Raw genomic sequence first — 11,071 nt, 5'->3', positions numbered from 1 at the left:
TAATAATGTACATCATATTTATAAATTTCAAAGAAGAAAATACTTCAGAGAAAGGATAGGTAAGTCTAGGGAGCCTTAAACAAACATCTTTACAAACATCTTTCTTTCAGAAGTTTTTTGGAGAAGACACTGAATTTCATCATTAAAACCACATTTATAGAAGTTGACAGATTTAATTTCAAATGTGGTTCTGTCTCTCAGTCCAAGGGCACACACGTACTCATGGTAAATAAGCATCTCATTATTTATTAAATCTTGAACTGTGCAAAATGGGTAAAGATTCAGACCTTTGTTTAAATTTCCCTGTAAGAATTAGGTCACTTCTAATCTTCACATTTTAATGACTTCCTCTTCAGATGAAATTTAAATTGCTGAGAACTTTTGTGGGGGAGAGGATAACTCCCATAATCCATTCCAAGCATCTCATTTGAATAACTTGAGAAAAACAGCATGGGTTCAAGGATCACTCGGTGCAGGGGAGCAAGATTCTGGTGAGTGGCCACAACTAAGTGAACAGTCTCATGTTGTACCACCAGGCTAAACCCAGCTTGCCTTAGATTTAGGGCTAGAACAAGTAGGAACAGTGACACTGAGTAATTCAGAACATCTCTCTGCTAGGCATGAGCATAGATGGTGCATCCCACTGAGGCATCTCAACAGAAACAAGTGGAGAGTTGGCTGTCTCTATGTCTCTGTTATGAGCGTACCATTATGCAAGAGATGGATGAAAAATAAGATCCCCAAAAAGACAATAGTAGATGCGCTTTGGTAATGCCTGGGACATGTAACCTGAACTGTGTGTTATTCAATCCCATTTCCATAAGGAAAATCCACTGTGGAAAGGTAATGACAACAGGGATACTAGCAAATTAAATATTATTCAGTGCAGAGGTCTTCCTCTTGCAGAATGTCAAGGTCTTCAATCAGCCTGGTGTGACAGGTGAGGAGAGCAATGACTTCCCATCAGCAGTGGGGGATGTGGTTCAATTCCTCACAAACTGGTACTTTCTGAACCAGCAAACCTGCTGGAGAAGTTGACCCCATCTAACTCTGATTTTGCTGCTAGGAACCATGTAGCTTTTCCAGTAGCTTTTTTTTCTTGCAGTGCAGACCTTCTACTGTCCCACCAGCAATGGCTGATAGTCACTGAGATTTGCAGTTTCTCTCCCACTATATGGTATTGTAACAGAAAACAAAGCAGCTGTAGCTATTTGCATCTGAGGAAGGTGGACTACATCCTTGTCTAGTCTTGACTAGGGAGAATCTCCACTTAAGCTGATGACTAACCCTTGTCGGGCAGGCAGAAGTGTGCAGCTGAGCCAGCACGTTTTCCCATATTGGACTCTATCTCATTTTAAAAAATTATAAGCAAATTTCACAAATTACTCAGGGAGGAAAAAAAAAAAATCTGCATTAAAGAAGTTCCAATAACACCAATGCCAGCTTGAGGCTCAAGCATGATGTATGTGCTTTCTGAGCACAGAGTGCATTCATCTTTTTCTTCCAGGAAGTTGGTGCTGAAAATAAGTGTCTTACAAAAAACATGGCAACTGCCTCAGCATTCAAATAGAATGAATCAGAAAGAGTAGTGTCTAATTCAGTCAGTTTTTCCTAAATATTCACTCAGTATTCCTTTTCCCATGCTTTTTTTCATTTTTTTCTGTCGAAGCATTTTCTCCTGTTAAACACTGAAAAAAAAAAATGCACATGCTTAGGCTGTCAAAATCTCATCAATCATCACTTTGTATTTATAAAAGGAGAAGATACGATGGATCAAATTCCTTGGAGGCCTTCTGGCATGCTGTCCCTAAAGCCCCCACTACCAGATTGACTACAGATTTTCACTACACATTCTGGAGCATCATACAATCAAGAGAATCATAGAACGGCTTAGGTTGGAAGGGACCCTAAGGATCATCAAGTTCCAACTCCCCTGCCACAGGCAGGGCCACCAACCTCCAGATCTGGTACCGGACCAGGTTGCCTAGGGACCCATCCAGCCTCGTCTTGAACACCTCCAGGCATGGAGCATCCACAGCCTCTCTGAGAAGCACCTCACCACTCTCTCTGTGAAGAACTTCCCCCTGACATCCAATCCAAACCTTCCCTCCTTGAGCATCCACAAGTTGGACCTCATTACTTTATGGGCTGAAGGCTCAGGGAGTGGGGCTCCCTCCCCTCTACACAGGAGGGCCATGGCAGCCTCTTGCCAAAGGAGGAATACTGAAACCTGAGGAGTATGAACTCAGAGTTGCTCTCCAGCATAGGTTACAGGTGAAGTCCATATTGATGGTACTAAATCTATGCTGAGGAACATGATCTATCTAGAAAAGACCATGTTAGAGCAATATCTCATGTCCAGTTCATGTAAATGTGACAACGCAAGTCACTTGGAAAACTTGGAGCAGATGTGCCTTTTTCCACTACCTCCATTGGCTCCAAAACAGCTAACAACTCTTGATTATCAACCTGAGATGCCTTATTTGAGACCTTGCAAAGCCATCAGGACTTCCTTGCAACCTGGAAGCTCTTCTGTGTGATCAACACTGCTACGCAGATTTCAGACTACCTACCCAGCTCAAAGAATGCCCTTCCTGCTTTGTCCCTGTTCCCATCTATTCCAGGGCTTGCAAGGCCTACTTAAATCCCTCAGTCCTCTGGGATCTGCATAAGACCTGCAGTATTCTCTTACCTTGGCTAAGTTTACAAGCCTTCCCAGGTGCTACATCACAGATTGCTCTAGAAGACATCACAATATCCCAAGAGACAATCTTTGCACCACTCTTTGGCAACATCATTATGATGCTTTTTCACTCCTGTTTCATCAGTCCATCCCACTCAAGACACAAAGTGCTAAGATCCCTACACACCCCCAGAAGGCAATGTTGTTGGTGATCCTCCACATTTTCTGAACTTATCTGGTGTCACTGGGAGACTTGGTAGGTAAAGATTATAACTCCTTTTACAAATGCCTGGCTCTGCCACAGCTCCTTGCACAGTACCATGGGTCAGTAGTCAACAGCTACTTGGGCATCTCAAGGGAGCAGTGAGGGTGCCCTATCCCCTTCTTTTTTATACACTGACTCTCCTCTATATCTTTTTTTAATCATTTTTCTCACCTGCAATCACGGCGATCACATCTTTTTTTCCCCTCTTCAGTGTATTCTCTTTGCCTCCCTTTTTTTTCTTTTCATTTTTTGTTTTGTTTGTTTCTGTGTTTTAGTATCTGTTAGGGATGGGCTGCCTCCCATACCTAAAGGGAAGAAAAACATGGGCACAGAGGCCAAAAGTAGATAATTTTGGAGAAGTACAAAACAAGAAAAAACACAGCAACATTTTCCTGGTATGCTTTCCCAGCAATCACTCTTGTAGCCTCCAGCAACTTGCAGATCAGGGATGTAAGCAAACACTTTCTTCAGAAAAACTGTTCACAGAATTCTCCTTCTTTAGTAATTCACAATGGAGCATGTTGTATTATCTCCCCAAATAAATGAATATTAAAGGTTATGTCTGGCTATGGCAAACATTACTGGGTGAGTGAGGCATGCTGCACCATGCCCATAAATGAGAGAGACCCATGATGTCCTTGGAGAGAGAACAGAACTTTTATAAAGCCATGGAGGTTCTTATAACAAGCTTCATTACCAATGCAGACAGTCTGCCCATAAAGCAGTCAGTTCCTGCCAATTTCCTTGTATGCTTCTAGTTCCTGGTACCTTGTGAACCAGAGATGGGTTTCCTTTTAGTAAAGAAATGGAAAATGAAAGAGCATGAATGGGCAGCAATGGCGTGCTCTAACAGAATGATAAATACGAAAAGTAAAATTCTTACCTTCTTGAAGTTAGCACGATGTTAGCACTGACTTCACGGGGCCAAAATTTCACTCTGATCTGTAAAAGCTGGCAGACAACCTTATCAGTCTTTGGAAAGTGCTGCTACGCTTGTTATTTGCAGTATTTTCAGCAATTTTAATGACATTAAGCCCTAGGGGGTGAAACCCCAGGAAGCAGAAGGATGCAGACAGCCTGAGTAATAGTATCATGAGCCCCGCTAAGCCTCCTCACTCCAATCAATACCATCAACCGCTCCATGCCGAGCTGCAATGAAAGGAACAACACAAAGCTACCAACAGGATCCTGAAAGTTTCTGAAGGAAAACAAGCAGAGATCAGTCACAAACAAAATGTTCCAACCAGGCCACTTTTTTTTTTTCTGCCTCGGGAAGTACTGAGAATTCACCGCTGTGTGACATTCTCTGTATCACTCATATTATAATTTATCTTATTTACATTTCTATCATAACCACAATATCTACTCTAACCACAGCTTGTTAAGGAATTGTGGGCATGTTACACACCAGTGTCTTACTGCACTGTAAATATTTACAACAGCATTGCCACTTCAGACTTTAGGCAGTCACTTACATGTGTTTTAATTCTTCTGATATGTTAGAGCATGCAGGTTAAATTTCTCTTTAAAGGTACAAACAGTGACATCAGGTAATGCCTAAATGCTTCAAGTAATACCCATGCTGTGGTGGGATCTAAAACTTTACATATTCTCCGCCTGACTCCATTGTCTATCTTTAGATTTCTGCAGCCCAACACATGGGCTGCTTTCTTTTTTTTTTAAGAAAGTGCTTCCACCTTTTCCACTTCATCCACTGGCAAAAGACTCAACTGAACCAAGTGGAAAAAGAAACCAAAGACAGACTGCGAAGAGAACATACAAAACTGCTTTAATCTTAAAAAAAGAAAGAAAGAAAAAAAAGTGCACACAGCATTTATTGTGTGAACAGAGCTTTGTGAAGGGGCCCTTTTATTATTTAAATTGAAGTGAGATTTTAACAAAACCTTCTGAAGCGTTAAGAAGTGAAGCTGGTGATGACAGAGATTAATGTTCAGTTTCAGGGAACCCACTTATTAATTTTGTCAGGCTGAAAACAACGGTTAACAGTTTCCAAAATAGCTGAACAATGTCAGCAAACATTTGCTTTGACTGAACCGAGACCCTCCCTTGCCCTAAGATCAGCTCCGGGACATTTTCAGAAAGGCTTTCTTTATCTCTTGACAGTGTGAAAAAAAAACTTTACCTGCAAATTGACTTGTGTGTAGAAGGAAGCTATCATTCATGCTAATGGAGCCCATCAGCTTGCTTTCACTGTACCATGATACCCTGAAGCAAAAAAAATGTGAAGCCTGTTAAGCCCTGGGCTTAGCAATAGGATTTAACAACTCTAAAATGCCTACCTTCCTCTGTGCACATACTGTCCACCACTATCCCACACATTTCTCTCTCTTTCTGTGACAGCTGGTCAACGTAAACTAGCTCTTAAAGATTTTATGTTGATTTTTATGCTCTGGGAGCTTAAATAAACCCTAACAAAACTTAAAAAGCAAAAGCACAAAGAGAAACTGGAAAACTATAGTAGAAAACTGAGAAGAAGACTGTGCAGAAAATCCTTTACAAAGGATTTGGATTACAAAAGGATGGTAATGCCATGCATCTTCCCTGCTTGCTGTGTTTCTCGGATAAAATAGTAGTGGGCATGTTCTGAAAGCTTTAGAGATGGTGGGTCCTGCAATAACATCTATTTTATAGAATGTGAAAGTATAAGAAGGGTTAATCCCAGGCCACAAAGTCAGGGAATAAAAGCATGAGCTATCTGGTCCCAACTGCGCTTGATGTAAAGGCTTTGACTCTCAGATGAGTTAAGATGTTCTAGATGCCTCCAAGAGGCAGGCAGCTACTTAGTTAGAGATAATTAACCAGTTAATAGTATCATAATGCTAACACACGAAGAAGCTTGGGTTGGGGACAGAAAAGGGGTGGGAAATGGGTTTAAACCACAATCAACAAACAGGGGGCATCAGGCTGCTCTAAGCTTGGCCTCCTGAAAGCTGGAGCCATGCCAGCCCTGGGATCCAGCACACCCAGTCCTTGGCAAAAGAAGGGTAGAGAAAAAGGGCTCATTGACAGGCGTGCATCTCAGGTCTCCTCTCCAGTAAAAGTAACCTCCCAGAACTGGTCCCATTGGCCGTCCTCAGAGTCCAACCACTTGCACCCAATCAAGCCATGGGGTGCCTAGAAGAGCCAAAAGAAGGGCTGCAAGCTCCCTGCATGAGATGAGCTGAGAGTTTGCTTTCACGTGATAAAAGGGGCTCAGAAGGAATCTCTTTCTGGAAGTGTAAAAAAAAAAAAAAGCCCCAAAGACACAGTAAGTTAAAGGACAGGTAAAAGAGGGTGAATCAACATTTCCAGTTAACAAAAAAGATTATCTTTCACAGGCCACATTTACAATGAGTGCTAAGACCAATTGTAACTTGGTAGTGGTGAAAAAACAATGCTGTCGAACCACTAAGATGCTTCAAATCTCTCCTTACACATTGGTAAGTTGATGGAAAAAGGGAAGCATCTGTACAGAGATGGGACAAAGGTGGATTGCTTTCATGGCAACTGAGAAAGTGTGGCCATGTGCAAATACTTACTCATACAGAAGAAAAAATGCCTACCTGGGAGTATTTAGTTCAGTCACACCTCTCAGTTAAGCCCCACTGAATACACGAAAAGAACAACCAGCACCACAGTATCATCCACCATAGTGTGGCCTGTGACTGACATGGTGCTCTGGTTTCATTTTCTTCCACTGGCATGCACAGTCCTCATCTCCTTCATCTGCTTCAGACTAAAGTGCAGCAGAATGTTGTTAGAGTGAAAACAGAAATAGCAAGTTTTCCAAGGTCTAGAAGTTAAGAGAAAATGTCTGGAGAATTTCTTCACTTGGGATTTTATAGCAATCACCACTTCACATTAAACTTCTGGATGTGTTAATATTGGATCATTGATTACACTCTGGATATCTCAATTAATTCTTAGACCTATGTAACTCCTAAGAGGAGAGCCATTAACCAGGAGATTGGCTCCGCCAGAAACATCTACATTTGTTAATCATTACACTTCTCTGAATACTCAGGATAGCTCTACTCACCTGCAACATTTCTTACCTCAGAAGTTCTATTTCTCAGCTATGAGTATAGATCTGAGAGACCTCCAAGCCCTCAGCCCCCACTACATGCAGTCTCCTGTTTTCTGGATGTGGAGGCACACAGGGTATGGGTTCAACATGTTTTTGGTATTCCAATCCAGGCCTTTCTCAGACAGTCCTATTGTGCTTCTTACTCCATGGTGACTCACCTGTGAGTCAATTCAGTCTGGTCTCAGTTCATCTCATGCAACTGTGTTCTTTTCAGTAATAATAAGTCTTCCCTACAGCTGTAGCCAGCACCTCCATTCTCAACCACTCAGCCTTGGACTTTCGCTTCAGTGCCCATTTCCCAGTGGGTATGGCACCAAAGGACCCTCAGGTTAGACAGGAATTTCAAAGGCAGATTCATAGTGCTTGATGAAGACTACAGAAGTAGTCCTACCAGGAGGATAATAAGTCTTTCGAAAAATGATTTCTTTGCATCCTGTTGCACCATAAAAGTATGTTACAGCCCATAGATTGTCTGGACTTACAAATGAATTCCCAATGTTTAATCTATCTGAATTTCTTTCTTGTGGTTTTTTACTTCACTGTAATCCTTCACTAAACATTTTTCAGCCATTAGCTCAGGACTATACATTTTTCATTATTAAACTGCCTCATGTTTTCATTATATCTGCATGTCAGATTTTACTTAGTGATATATCAGCGGGATCAACTCTCTTATTACTGTACTTGAATTCCTCTTCTGAAAGAAATAGTTATTTCACATGAAAAGGGACTCCACAAAGTTACATTTCCATGAAGCATATTGTCAGAACAGCTACACAGATAATTCTTGCCGGACCCATGACAATTTTTATGAACTGAAGTAATATCAAAGTACCATCAGTTATGAGATGGAAACCAAACCAAAAATGATCTCTTTGGGATAAGGTGCTACGTGTAGTGGGAGGAAACACCTGCTGAGTGGAAGAGCAGTCTAAGTAGACAGGAAGGCAAAAGGTGTGAGAAAGGCAGTATTGCTGCCCCACATTACAAACTGGGACTTGAGTCATAGGGTGAGTAAGTGATCTGGTGAAGGTCACACGGGAAATCTGTGTCACGGTTGGTTATTAAACCCAGATTTCCTGATTTGCCACTGAATCCCATAATTACAAGACCATCCTTCCTGTCCAAACTCTATCCATAAAGTACCTCACCAGTTGGGCAATGCTTTACAGGAAGAAAAAACCTTCCTTATATTCTGCAGCAAGTCTTCCTTACATTCTGCAGCATGATCTCGGGTAATTCCCACCACGGGGTTTGAACCACTGGCCCTAGAAACAGGTTGAGAAAATGCATTTCTTTACTCCTGTTAGGCTACTACCTACCCTCGTGCAGATGTCCTCCCAAACTGGGTCGTGATCCCTCACACCAACCTTCTCTGCTCCATGGCCACAGCTGCTCTCCGTGCGGGTGTCTGAACCAGCCCTGCTGCTTCCTCCTAGTTTGGTGGGCTGTTCTCACCACAGAGATCCTTAGGACTGGTCCTGCAGCATGTACAGTGATTCCATTTGAACCAAGTGAAATGGAACCATAGTCAGCACAGGCCAGCTAAAACCTCACTCCTTATTCTTTAATAAAAAGGAGAAAAAAAGAGAACAGAAAGCTGTCTTGGGGTGAGAGAGAACCTACCCGGAAGATTTCTACCAGCAGGGGGAGGAGACCTGAGGTTGAAATTTCCTGGAAATTTATAGAGCTTCTGGAAATCAGAAGACAAAGGACTTGGGCTGGAACTCTTGTGAATAAGAGGTGGAAAACAGATGTGAGATGAAGCAACTGCAAGTAAATAGTAAGTTCTGAAATACTGAGTTTAACAGGAAAATAATTATACAGTATCACATATTTCCGTAATTTGCTGAAGAAGATTGTTCAGATCTACAAATGAATAAGAATTTGGCTTCATTCCTAATGGTCTTTTGAGAGGTTTAAAATCTGCTTTTGCAAGTGTTAAAGAAATAGGTAGTAGAAATAAAGATGCAGACAGACAGCCTCCTCTATTGAAGGAGCAGCAAACTCATTTTCAAGTTTAAAAAAAACAGTGCCATATGGCTGGATGGTAATGCTGGGCTGAACCCTATTTAATATCAGCATTAACACTATAGAAGCTGTTGCTATAGTAGTGACATCTGGAAGAAACCTTCAAATAGATTACTCCCTAACCTGGATGAAGGATTCTGCCAGCCTGTCTGTCAAAGAAAGCCTTCAGAGCAAATCAATAACAAAGATCTTGTTACCTGAATGTAATGTAATTTAGTGGCTAATCAGTTTGACAACATCAGAAATATAAGGAGAGAAGAAAAGAAGAATGGAAGGCAGGAGTAATTAACTGCTAGGAAGGCAGCAAAGATTCCAGTAACACAAGGAGAAACATTGGACTTTTGCATGCTACTGTCCACTGAACTTGATGAGTAAAATCACACCTAAACTTTCTAAACATACCTGAATACTTTGAACTGTTCCCAGTCTAATCAACACTTAATGTTCACAAGCTCCACTTAACAAGCCATAGCACTGCCAATGGATAGTATTACCAACAGATACAAGAGCTGCATGCACAAAATACTGCCAGTTGCCAGGCCAGTGATGGGTACAATGTCCCGTCTTTGTTTAATGCTGGTTTGGATACCTCTTTTTGTTTGTCCAAGTGAGAAGGTTCTTCTTGACTAATTAAAATGAGTCTGCTCAGCAGAGACTCCTGTCAGCCTCTGGAAATTGTATTCCTCCTTGTAGCTGGTCTCTCTAGCTGAAACAATATATGAAATTGTGGCGAGAAAGAGGATGTTGGTTGGTCTATTTATTGGTTTATATTATACTTACACAAAACCATTTTGGACCTGAATTAATTGTTTTAATACAGAAGAGATCAATTTGAAGTTGATAGGATCAATTCTCATCACTGCTTGCGCCTTACGTAGTCATTGAAATCATAAAAGTGTGCAGGACAATTAATAGTGCAATTCCCATTTTCTTGCAAATTGTACAAAATAGCTACATGCCAGGTGCTCTGATGTGAAATTATGCTTGAATGATAGTGACCACATGGTTTTGGAAGGTAACAGACTCTATGTGGAGAAACACTACTCAACTCTAGAGTTGGCGCTAAAAACATCATGGAAATAGTAACTGACATTTTTCACACTTCTTTCCAAGAATATTGTCCCTGACATCCTTTAATGTAATTCACCTGCTTGCTTCCTGCAAGGATCAAAACTATTCACTGAATAGATCTTGACATTCATTGGAGATCCTATCCCAACCCCTTCCAAATGAATACCTGGCTAGAGTCATTGTACCTCCTGCATTCAATGGAGCAGATCTAGAGGAGAACAAAGGCGTGATGCAACCCCTGACGTGCAGCCTGGGGAGAAATGTTGAGTCCTACCCCTCAAGGACAGGCATGGGTCCACACTTAATGTGCTACATGTATTTACCCATGAAAATAACTGAAGTCTGGTGGGAGAAGATTCTTGCAGAGCTTCCTTATATCATCCAACATGCCCCCTGCAGATGTCTCAGAAAATGAATGTTTTAATAGTTCTCACTGTCCTGATTGTTCAAAAACACATGCAAGTGGGTGCTCAATACACTGTTTTATATCCATAACATTTAATAGCAGTATTACCTAGATGTTAACACAAAATGTGCTATTTCCAGTATGCTGCAGTCTTCTGGCAAACACCAATGGTACTTGCTCATAAAGCAGGCTTAGAATGTACAAGAATGTAAAAGATGAAAATAGACATTGTATTTAGACCAGAAGCCTAATAATCTTTGCAAATTTGTTTTATTCAAATATATATGGGTGATTAAAATTATTTAATACCAGAACTCACCTATTACATATAGGCTAGAGAGGAAGAAAAAGCTGATGGAATACTAGAAAAAAAAATAGAATTTTTGCTCCAGTCCTAAGAAAGTCCCTAGATAGCTGTTCATGGGGTCCTTACTACAGCAAAACTGCCACTGATTTTAATTGCAGTTCACTCTGTTGGATCAGCCTACTAATCAACTAAGCACTTTTCATTTCATGGCAATAAGAAGG

At 41.1% G+C, this 11,071-nt stretch overlaps 1 long non-coding RNA gene across 1 annotated transcript; it reads right to left on the bottom strand.

Annotated features, from left to right (window-relative positions):
* LOC149919092 (uncharacterized) lies at positions 1-3,907 on the bottom strand. The gene is made up of 3 exons (XR_016464760.1): positions 3,832-3,907; positions 3,120-3,253; positions 1-1,688 (listed from the first exon to the last, which is right to left on the bottom strand). It is a non-coding gene; the product is annotated as an uncharacterized LOC149919092 (long non-coding RNA).
* Positions 3,908-11,071: the final 7,164 nt, after the last annotated feature.

The sequence above is a fragment of the Phasianus colchicus genome, chromosome 2, assembly GCF_987193195.1.
Source record: "Phasianus colchicus chromosome 2, bPhaCol1.hap1.1, whole genome shotgun sequence".
NCBI lineage: Eukaryota > Metazoa > Chordata > Aves > Galliformes > Phasianidae > Phasianus > Phasianus colchicus.
Note: the sequence above shows the minus strand (reverse complement) of the source record. Positions and strands in the feature narration are given on the sequence as shown.